Source organism: Bos grunniens, chromosome X (genome assembly GCF_055505025.1).
Source record: "Bos grunniens cultivar Pamir isolate PY7600 chromosome X, Bosgru_T2T1.0, whole genome shotgun sequence".
Lineage (NCBI taxonomy): Eukaryota > Metazoa > Chordata > Mammalia > Artiodactyla > Bovidae > Bos > Bos grunniens.
In genome coordinates this window covers 14,298,712-14,311,108 of record NC_141194.1, presented here as the reverse complement: position 1 = coordinate 14,311,108, position 12,397 = coordinate 14,298,712, and the positions used below count along the sequence as shown (strand labels likewise).

Genomic DNA, 12,397 nt, shown 5'->3' with positions numbered 1-12,397 from the left:
AAGGAAAAGGAGAATGGGAAGAGGCTAGGGGACCAAGGGCTTATCTGGCTGAACATGGATGAACCAGCAGTGCCAATGTCTTGAGGCAACGCAAAAGTAGCAGGATGGATGACAATAGACAACATCTATATGGCCCCCTGAAACCCAGGGACGCATTTAATTGGGTTTCTTATATCAGAGAAAAAACTTCTATAATACTTGGTAGTTGCTGGTAGCAGAATACCTCTTCCAAGTCTCCTCCTTTCACTTATCTCTTCCTAACAAACCTATCTTCCTAACCTATCTAGTTATTCACCAGCTCCTCCCCATTAACACCCATTTCAAATCCGAAGTGGATAAATATTTGCCACCAAATACCAATCATTAACGTCCCCCTGCCTTTATTTAGCCCTCCTGAATTAACAGAAGTAGTTGGTGAGAAGAACCCTACTTTCAACTGAAACATCACAAGTTCTTTTGTTTGTTTGTTTGGGGTTTTTTTGGTCTTTTTTGGCTGGAAGAGAAGAAAAAGGCTAGAAAGGAAATGGAAATGTTAAGGATTAAGTATAACTACGCTAAATATTTCATGTCTAATATTCTAGCCTATAAAAGGAATAAAAAAGCTTTTGGCAAAATAACATATAGATTCTTCAAAGTCAACATGTCATATAAAAAGGTCTTCTGGATAATTAAGGCCTGCTCTTTTCTACTCCAAGTAGGGATACTTTCAGATCTGTAAGAGCAAACCTTTTATAAAACTTTGTCCCTGCATCAAAACAAAAACAGACACAATATAAGGTAATAACCAGAAGGGTACAAAATCATTAACTTATCCAAAATACATGCTTTTCTCCTACGTTCCTTATAAAAGCAAAGGGAATCATAAAAGTAGGGAGAAAAAAATAAATTTTTTAAAAGTGACCATTATGGTGAAAGACAAACCCTGAGTCATAACCACGTCTGTACATCAAACCCTGTTTCTCACCTGCCTGTTGAAAATAGTAGAAAATACCAGCTTTCATATTTGTGTTACAGGGGGAAAATTATCTGAAAGTGCTATAGGCTACTGAGGAAAAAGATTCTTATTAAGGTTATTATGTTTTTGTTTTTTTTACGGGAGAAACAGAATGTAAAGTACAGAGAGCTCTGGGGATACAATTTATTTGTATATCGGCAGACCTTCTGATTTAAACTCAGCTGTCCAGGTACTTTCTGTTACCTGGTTTCATTATTGAGAAAGAAAACTGCAAAGTCAAAAGTGATGTGGAGGATGATCACCTAGAATATTAACAGAGGTACCAGGTAACTCTGCTAGGTATGCTACTCTCTCTTAATACACCAACATTGTTTTTTTACCCTGCTCCTTTTCAAATGGCTCCAGCTAGCAACCCACCTACAGTCTAAGGGAAAGTACAAAACCCTATCAAGAAAACTGCTCACAGCACAAAGAAGGGGCAGCAGGATGGCATCCAGGAAGAGAGCCCAACTGCCCACATTTCAACTGAGTGTATGTAGCATTTCATCCTATAGTGGACATTTTTTTGTTGCGTCCTAAGTGTCAAAGCTTTGTTTGATTTTATAAAAGGTCTTGCTTAGTTCAAAACTGCCCACTGATATGACTACATATTTAAATTTATGACTGCCACCATCTTGAAGAAAGAAATTCATCAGACTTTCCCCCTGGCAATCTCATAAATAGAATTTACAGTATAAAACAGTTGCCTGAAGGCGGGGGGGAGGGTCAAATAAAATGAAATGTTTATTCCTTTATTTATTCTTTCATCAATACCACGAAAATCCTCTTTCGACTCAACACACACACACACACACACTCTCTCAATATGGGTTTTCTATTTACTTACAGAACAAAGTCAAACGAATGGAAGTTTTCTACATACAGTCAATTCAATGTACGGTGGAAAACACACACAATTAAGAGAAGATGCTGGAAAATTTAACATTTTTATTCATACTACTTATAAAACTAATATGAACTCATATAAAAGAATATAAAGGGATATAAGAGTATAAAAAGAAATTAAAAAACTATATAACCCTTCCTAATAATACTTGATAATATTTTCTTCCAGTAAATTTTTCTCAAATTGGAAGAACCTGAGCACACATATACTGTGTTGTATGTTGCTTTTAATTCACTTGATATTGTACATGGAATATTCTGACCTGTCATTAAATACTTTTTAAAACCACTGTCTTTAATAGATGGTTATTTTACCAGTCTACTAATGAACACACTTCATCTGCATCTTCATTTCCATAAAGCAAATTCTGTAACTGATAACTCTGTAACTGATAGGTCAAGGGGTATGAACTGATATATCCAAAAATATATAATTTTACAGTTCTTTTCAGCAGCATGAGAACCCACTCTACAACCACAGCCAACACTAAATACAATCATTAAAAAATCTTTAGGTACCAATGAGATCAGAGGTTTGTTTCTGAACTAATATTACCTGGAAATAAAAGAACTTAGAAAAGTTTTCTTCTAGCAACCTTAAATATTGTTTCTACTCCTGTATGTCTAAAGTTTCCATTAGAAACCTTGTAACTTTAAGGCTGAACTTTTCGTAATTGTTTTGTGTGTTTCATTCATTATTACATCCTAAGTGTCTAGAATGGCAGGCACATAGTAGGTTTTCAATAAATATTTCATGAATGACTATTTCATGAGTGAATTAATCAAAACTGACCTATCAGTTTTGTTCTTTTCTTTCCTTCCTTTTGGATTTCTCATGGGTCCTTATTTCAGCCGTCTGCACTTTTTGCCTCATGTCAGCTCGTTGCCACGATAGAGGCCATACCCTCCTGGCTCTCCTTTAGGAGACAACTTCACCTGCTTGTTACCAAAAACATTATCTTCAGAACTATATGTTGCTCTTAAATCTTCAGAGCAGTATTTTATCTATTCATGACTTTTCATAAGCCACACCCTCACTCCCACTTATAACTCATCCTCACTAAGACAGGAAGAGATCCGCCAGGCTTGGTGTCAGGCAGCAAAAGAGGTAATTGGACTTTTTAGCAACCTGCATTTCAAAGGCAGATTGATGTACCCGAGCCCAGTTTGAAACCTGGATTCTTAGTAAACATTCTTCGTGTTGGGTTGGCTGGTCTGAGGCTGGGCCACCTGGACAAAGTTCTCTGAATAAGCTGTTTGCTGAGCCCACACTTCCTAGCACATCCTACTCCCACTAATTCACCTTCACCACACCTTGTCATGGGGTCTGTGCATCCTAGGATACAAAAATGCTGCTTCAAATCCATCTCTCCCTCTTGCCCTTCTGTATTTGAGGCATTTTGTCTCGGAAAAGATCTGGCAATATAGATGCTGATGTGGAAAAGACTGGCAATATAGATGCTGATGATGATCCAAGTCTTTTCCTATTCCTTTTGGATACTTTGCCATATTCTGGTTCAGAAAACGGGATAGAATGTATTTTTCAAACAATCTTCCTGGACTTTGCTAATGATCTTTGATGTTTAGTTTCTTAATTTACAGAACTTTTACAAGTTTATGGTTTTGTTTTTAAATATCTTCATGCCATCACCTTGAGATGTTACATATAACATAGATGTAGACAAAGAAAAAATATGCGAAAACTCTGAAGAACTGTATTTTAAATTCAATTTATTCAAAAAAAGCAAGCCATTGCCCCCACAACATCTGCAAGAGAATGTCACCAGCTGTATAGTTAGTAAGATAGGCATAATCTGCTACTTGTTTCAACATCTTATTTGTTTAAAATAGGAGTTACTTAAGAGCTCATATTTTAAACAACAAACTAAGGATATCATAAAATATGTAAGTAAACACTAATGATCATTCCATGCCTCACCCTTAATTTTGTCTCAAAATTGAAATTGTATTACTTTGGAATGCAGAAAGATAAGAGGTTCCTGAATTGTACTAGTATCTTCATGAGTGAACAAGCTAAATGAAGGCATTTAACATTTTCCAGAATAAATTTCCACAATTGAAAAAAAGACAATGAAAAATAAAATTTTAAAGTAGTAACAAATAAAAAAAATACCTCTAGCGCTTATATTTCTTCCTGTATTTTCATGATCCTCCACCCCATAAAAACCATGCATCCATCAGTCAACAACCATACTGAACACAGAAACTTGTAATCAAAACTCACTTCTGCTGCTGACTGTCTAAAGCTCCTGAGTCATTGGTTTATTCCCAGAATCAACTGTCCCTTCTTAAGATGTTGGCAAAGTAACTGATTGGTATTAACAATCATAAATTTACTAAGTTATTTTAAATGCAGTTACATAAGTTGATTTAATTATGCTTTGGAACAGTAAATTCTCTAAACCAATCACACAGTTATAAGGAAGTAGCAGGAGTCATCGTTTTAAATGTTTTGCTCTAGTTTAAAATATCCAACATGCATTATGAAACAGAACAGAAAAAAAGAATGATTTTATTTTACTCTGCTATCCATGGATTAAACCATTCCAAAGGTATACTCTACAATTCATTCTCTATTCTCTGAGGAAGCCCTTCCTTGGGAGAAATTACAACTTGACAAGTATTTAAAAATATTTCACTTTGTATTTGGTATGCAAAGACCACACTAAGTGCTTTCAAACACTGATGTGATCCTTCAGCAGAAGCAAAATCCTATAAACATAAATATTATCACCTTATAGACAGATATGGTAACTAAAAAAAGTCAGCTTTATTTTACTATTCTTAAGAACTTTTGTGCCAGGCCCTGTGTTTCCCATGTATTAACTCATCTAATTTTCAAATTAAATCAAGATTCTCTGAAGAGAATCTTACCATCATGTTCATTGTACAGATGAAAATGTACTGAATTTTAGGAGGTGCCATAATTTGCCCCAAGATCATACAACTGAGAAGTAATAAGGCTAAAATTTTAAACCTAGGAAGATTGATTCTGGAGGCCATTTCTCATCTATGGCAATGCTATTTGCCACTGCCAATCATATATATAAATTCTATTGTTGAAAAGGATATATTCTGAAACACACACACACACGCTCACTCTCTCACTTCTAGGGAGGTATGCTTATTTCTCTTCTGTATTTTCTCAAAATGCTAGCAGCAACAAAACTTTTCAAATAGTTTTCTAAAGTCTGTTATAATATTTATACACCTGAAAGTATGTGCAAATATTTCGTATATTTCCATCTTTATCTATATTCAGACTTTTATTTCACAGAATCTTAACTTAGACAAATTATTTAAGTTACTTTTACATTATGAGCAAAATTATAAAATGGGAGTAAATTCATGCATAGGATACATTCCACGGCAAGTAGATACAATGGAGCATTTAACAGAAATACAAAACATTATCCAGGATATGCAATGATAAAAATCAGACTATTCTCCAAGGAATCCCTCAGAGATCTTTCCTTGACTTGTATTTATTTTTAATATGTATAAACTACCATAGTCTGCCAATACTAAAAGTTAGATTGACTACTAAATTTAAGTATTTCAGACGTAATCAAGAAAGATTAATACTCAGGTATGTATTTTAGTCAGCTAAGAACTGTCTGTTGGGCCCCAACTTTATGTGTGTTTTTTTTTTTTAATATGGCATCCTAAGTTTAACATGAGTGAGTAAGTGAAGTATCTCATTTGTACAAATGTTTACATCCTAGTGTGTAATAATGCATGACAGTAAGTAAAAATTTTTGACAAAAGAAGTACAGTGAATGTTATATGATATGCCACAGAAGTTTAAAACAATTGATCATGTAAATATAAAGAAAAAATGTATTCCACTTTGAGATTTAATTTTATAATATGTTGGTTTAATTTGCTTTGCTCTCTTTCTGAAATGTGAAATATCATAAAACTTTGTTCATGCCCATTCCTTCTCTCCCCAGAGGTAACTGCCATCCTAAAGTTGGTATGTACCATTTCCAGACACATTTTTATTACTACCAATGAATTCATCCATAAGCAAATTTACTATTTTGTACATTAAAAATCATAACTGGCATGTTATTTTACACACCCTTTTGCAACAGTTCTTTTTTTTTTAAGTACAACATGGTATAGTTGAGATTTAAACATAAATCTAGCCACCTGGGGATAACTGTGCCCCAAGGGGACATCTGGCAATGTCTGCAGACACTTCTGGCTGTCATAACAGGGTAGGGGGTTGTCGTTGTTGTTCAGTTGCTAGGTCGTGTCTGATTCTTTGCAACCCCATGGACTGCAGCACACACTTCATACCAGCATCTAGTGGTTAAAAGCTACGGATTCTGCTGAACACCCTACAATGCACAGGACAGTCTCTACCACAAAGAATTACCTGGCCCCAAATGTCAAAAGTACTGATGTTGAGAAACTTTGCTTTAGTTTTATTCATTGTAATGGTTTTGTGATAGTCCACTATAAGCATTTCCCTTAAAAAAGAGCCTGACCACTTGCTGAGATCAGGTAAAGCTTTGAAAAAGACTAATTCACTATGAAAAGAAATTTTAGTTGAAAATGGGATGATTAAAAGATTAATTCTTCAAAAATTATTAAAGCTATTAATCAAGGTACTAAAATGTCTACATTCATTTCATTTTCATAAAACAACAATTACTTTTATAATAACTTTTGCAATATGGTTCCATTAAACATCATATAGTGAACTATCAAAAGATAAATAAAAACATTTTTTGTTGCTAAGAACTCTTACATTTTAAAAAGCATTACAAGGAAAACTCCCATGCTCAGGCTCTAAAAAGAGGATAGTCTTATGAAGATATGAATACATCATCAAGAACATGAAAAAGCATGCAGCCAAGAAAGGAAGATGTGGGAAGTGGGATCTTACAAAGAAAAAATCTTCTATAAAACAACTGCCTTCAAGTCAAGTCAGTAATAAAATTCCTAAATAACGAAATCTATTATTTCATTTGTTTCCAATAAAACATCAAATCCCTTCTACCCCCTCTGGGCTGGATCTGCCCCCATAAATCTTTATTGAGATGTAAAATGAGAATAAATGAATGTAAAATATTTAGACTGCATGCCTAACCATGCCCTCATCTTTCCCCTCTGAAACTGGTCCTGCCTCCTGTCCCATATCTCAGTGAACCCTAGCCAGAAATTAAGGCCCACTCTTTCCATCTCCCTTGTCTGCAATCCCCAGTCCATCCAGGTTATCACCAAGTACTGTTGATTTTTGTTTCCTAAATCTTTTTCAAATTGGTCCACTGTTCTTGTCTACCTGAACACTCCCATCCTAGTTGGAGCCTTTGGAATTCCCACCCAGGGTACTGCCTAACTTCCTAACATTTTTAATATGCCTGCCACTCAGCAACAGGCTCTTCATTTGCAAAGGAAAATCTGATTAACTGCCCTTAAAAGACTCTTCCCAAACTCCCCTGCCCTAAGGACCACATCAAAGCTCTTTTACCTGGTCAGCAGGGAATGGTCCCCAACCTCTTCTTCTTTGGTCTCCCTCTCTTGCCGAGTCCTCGCCATCCTTACCACGATCTCTCCTGCTATTGAGGCTGTTCCCTTTCCTCCTAAAACCTTGGCCCTCCCTGTGCCATTCAACCCTACACTATCCCTTAGGCCTTAGCTCAATTGTCATTTCCTTAAGGAAGTCTTCCTATAGCTCCGTGACTACGTCTGAAGCCCCAAATGCTGAGTAGATACCTCTCCTTCGTAACTTGTATTAAAGTGACACCTTCACATATTTATCTGATTCTACTACAGGACTGCAAGTGTGTAGGTGAGAAATAAATGTATGACTGGTCTAAAAGTATGCTGAGCAAGAGAGAAAGATCTAGTGCAAATGTCGTACTGCATAATGTATTTAAACCTCACATCTTGCCGGCCCGTGTCATCCATCTATTCGGACATCATTTACTAATTTCACTACAGCTTAACAGAGAAAAACACCTTTTCCTACCATAATTATAAAAAGAATAAAAGATATTCCTTGATATACAAGGAACTCAAGCAACAAACCTAAAAACACAGAATACAAATATACATGTTTATGCTTTTTAAGGACAGTGTATCTCTGGGAGACTTATTAAGATCTGTTTCCTTCTTTCTTCAGAAAGTTTTAAAAAATGAGGATAACGAAAGAACATAGAGCCTTCAAAATTTTATCTGGCTCTGTCTAGAAGTCCTTCAGCAGGCAGGAGTTGAAACAAGCTCTTTAAGTTCAGAATTATACTGTCTTGATTAAAAATCTCTTTTGCTATTTGGCTACTCTGGCCTCCTACAGATCTTGAAAAGCCACTGCAAAACCAATATCACTTTCTTTTGTTAAAAAAATTCTTCCACAGCATTGCTATAAAATTACTGCAGTTACTAGGTTGCCAATATTTATCAAGTTACATCAGAAGGTTTACTAACTTAAAATGTTATTACTTATTGATTCATTTATCCACCTGCAACAAGGATTGCTCTCCTTCACTATCACCTCTATTCCATTTTGTGACAAAACTAGTAAGCTTTCCTCTAGTCCGGCAAAATATAATATGGAAACAGATATGTCACATAATTACTAATATCTAACATGTGTGTTGTGAGACACTCTGAGTGAAGGAAATTATCACAGACCCAGAACTAGCTAATACATCACTCACAGTCGTATATAGTAACAAGGTCCCCAAATCCTCAGGGCACACATGCTACAAATGCTCCCAGTCATTTTATATTAGTGGGGTTCCAGGAAATGGAGGAAGAGAGGTAAAGCCTGGGCCGATGTGGAACAGAGAAGGGAAGAGGCTCTCGAGGTGAGATATAGCAACATGAGGTTAGTAGGAAGAGAAAATGGAGAGGCTCTCTTGGAAATGTAAGCCACATTCTTAAGGAGAATACTAGAATTCCCATAGTCAAGTCCTGAACTGTTTTTACTTGAACATTACAAGAGAACTACCAATAAGGCTATGAGACTTGGAGCCACCTAGATGGCTGAGGTTTGAGTGTCTCAAACATAAGAATAAAAAACAAAAACTTAGGACCATTTAGCTGATAAATGTAAACAAGCCCACATACCTAGAAAGCCTTTATAAATACTTCTAATATGGTCCAGTATAAGTGTTAGTGGATCAATATCAACCTGAAAGCACACTGGTTGATAATGTCTAAGGATGTAACCATGAGGAACTAAGGAGACTAGTTCACATAGAATTGTACACTTAAAATAGCTACCTCTTACTGTATATTGGGTACATTCATTGTATGTAAATTTTACCTCAATCGAGTTGATTTTAAATGCATCATTTAAAAATAATTCACCTCATAGTTATAGACTAATATAAATTGACTGCTCTACTTATTATGATAGATTAGGTAATTAATAAAATATTATCAAGATGAAAAATGAGGCACCCAGAGAACAATTTTCACTAATCCCTCTAGCACAGCAAATAGCAACTCTCTTCACTGGAAAGGGATAGGTAAACTTTCAAACAATTTAGCTCCCTATTTATAGATTATGCAAAATCTGAGATGTACTTGATTTCATATAGCCCACACTTACAGACATTATATACAGATACTCTCAAACCACCTTGGTTACACCAAACTCAGATTTGGTATTGTCAGCAAATGAATGGAAATTTCAAAAAGTACATTGCAATGATGCTTGCCAGACAGCATTTCAGTTTAGAAATATTAACCATCATGTACGTACTGTAGTTACTGTACAACTGTGTTACAATTTTATTTCATTTTGTGCTTATTTTATAACAATGACTAGATAATGAGAAAATGAAAATTCCACTTCTAGTGATCAAATAATCAAAAATAGCATTAATTAGGTATGCCAAATGCAGGCAATCTACAACCTCAATCAGACAATCACTGGATTTAAGCTGTGTTCAACAGTGAGCAAAATTTAAATTTAAATGACGAAAATATATCCTTTAAGACTAAATTTAAGATGTGCCAAGAAAACGTGGCTCTTTAATTTTCTACAACTGATTTAATCTTGCTTTTCAAGCTCTGACCTTGACTTTAACTTGCATTTTATAGTAGTTCAGTCCTTTTTGATTTATAGTTGTTGTTGGTTGAGTCTCTAAGTCATGTCCTACTCTTTGCGACCCCACAGACTGTAGTACGCCAGGCTTCCCTGTCCTTCACTATCTCCCAGTTTGCTCAAACTCACAACCATTGAGTTGGTGATGCCATCAAACCATCTCATGCTCTGTTTTCACCTTCTCCTCCTGCCTTCAATCTTCCCAGCATCAGGGTATTTTCCAATGAGTCAGCTCTTCCCATCAGGTGGCCAAAGTATTGGAGCTTCAGCTTCAGCATCAGTCCTTCCAAAGAATATTCAGGGTTGATCTCCTTTAGGATGAACTGGTTTGATCTCCTTGCTGTCCAAGGGACTCTCAAGAGTTCTCTCCAGGACAATTTAAAAGCATCAGTTCTTCAGTGCTCAGCCTTCTTGGTAGTCTGTCTCTCACATCTGTACCTGACTAAAGGAAAAACCATAGCTTTGACTATATGGACCTTTGTCAGCAAAGTAATGTCTTTGCTTTTTAATACACTGTCTAGGTTTGTCATAGCTTTCCTTCCAAGGAGCAAGCATCTTTTAATTTCATGGCTGCAATCACTGTCCGCAGCAATTTTGGAGCCCAAGAAAATACAATCTGTCATTGTTTCTACTTTTTCCCCTTCTGTTTGCCATGAAGTGATGGGACCAGATGCCATGATCTTCATTTTCTGAATGATGAGTTTTAAGCCAGCTTTGTCACTCTTCCCTTTCACTTTTATCAAGAGGCTCTTTAGTTCATCTTCACTTTCTGCCGTAAGGGTGGTGTCATCTGCATATCTGAGGTTATTGATGTTTCTCCCTGCAATCCTGATTCCAGCTTGTGTGCTTCACCCAGCCCAGCATGTCACATGGTGTACTCTGCATATAAGTTAAATAAGCAGGGTGACAATATACAGCCTTGATGTATTCCTTTCCCAATTTTGAACCAGTTCGTCGTTCTATGTCTGGTTCTAACTGTTGCTTCTTGACCTGAATACAGGGTTTCTCAGGCAACAGGTAAGGTGGTTTATAGTTTTCTTCAGGTAAACACTCAGTTTCTCTGTTCAGATTTTCTCCCTGCTTCTATGAAGATGGCAGCTGGGTATATGGATGTGGATGGGGTTTTGTAACTTGACTGTGGTAAAGGAAAGACTCACAGATACACATGTACTGGCCCTTGTGCTGTCCCCTGGGGCTCTATGGTCCCCAAGACAAGGTTCCTTATAGGTCTGGACCCCAGACACTGGCCAGACACTAATGCTGGACCCCATGCAGGCTTTGGGCTCAGGGATGTGCTCTTGGCTTAGAGCCCAGGGGTCTGGCCTGGTTGTTTGTCTCCTTCTCAGCTTTAATAGGTAAAGCCATCTATACTTTGCAATCTCATGTATGACTACTACCTGGCCAACAACTAGAGTGCTGATATCAGCCTGTCCCTCAACACAGCATCCCCACTGACAGGTTCGCTAACTCTCAACCTAGTTACCTGGGGTGGGTGATACCTTTGGGATTCCTCAGAAGACACTCACAAGCTGAAGGAGGCCCAGGCATCCTCTCTCCACCTAACCACATCATGCCACAATTTACTTTGCTGTCACTGCTTCTATTGTGTTGAGGCAACCTTGCAAGGCAGTTTCCTCCCTGAGTTTCAAGAGGGGAATGGGGCATAAGCATCCTTCACTTTTGGCTTCACCTGCAACTCAGTGTCCCCCAAACCCAGAATTCCGGACCCCCATGGTGGTGGGAAGGGCTTCCTTGATATCTCAGTTGGTAAAGAATCCACCTGTAATGCAGGAGACCCCAGTTCAATTCCTGGGTCAGGAAGATTCGTTGGAGAAGGGATAGGCTACCCACTCCAGCATTCTTGGGCTTCCCTCGTGGCTCAGCTGATAAAGAATCTGCCCGCAATGCGGGAGACCTGGGTTTGATCCCTGGGTTGGGAAGATCCCCTGGAGAAGGGAAAGGCTACCCACTCCAGTATTCTGGCCTGGAGAATTCCATGGGCTGTAGAGTCCATGCGGTCACAAAGAGTTGGACAGGACTGAGTGACTTTCACTTTTATGGTGGTGGGGGGGTGCAGGGAAGAGAATGTCAGGACTTGCCTGCCTTAACTCTGCTCTTCAATCTACATTTCTTCGGCACCTGGAAGGGCTGTCTTTTGTTTCCCTTTTAAGTCTCAAAGGAATTTCCCCTCTGAAGAGGCTTTTACCCTACTCTCTTATCTGGAACCACAATAAGAAAAGATTAGGAGAGAAAAACCAATTTATTGACCAAAGATACATCACCAGGTACTCCAGAAAGATTATCTCCGTTAAATACATAAACATTCAGCTATAATAATAGAAAAAGAAACAAGGAAAGGTTTAAAATTAAAATAGACTAATGATCAACATAAAAATATACGATCCAAA

General features: G+C 37.3%; 1 protein-coding gene across 7 annotated transcripts in view; it reads right to left on the bottom strand.

The window, feature by feature from the left end:
• CDKL5 (cyclin dependent kinase like 5) overlaps positions 1 to 12,397 on the bottom strand; it is a 179,463-nt gene that overhangs the window by 64,151 nt on the left and 102,915 nt on the right. The gene's annotated exons all lie outside the window — the stretch shown is intronic.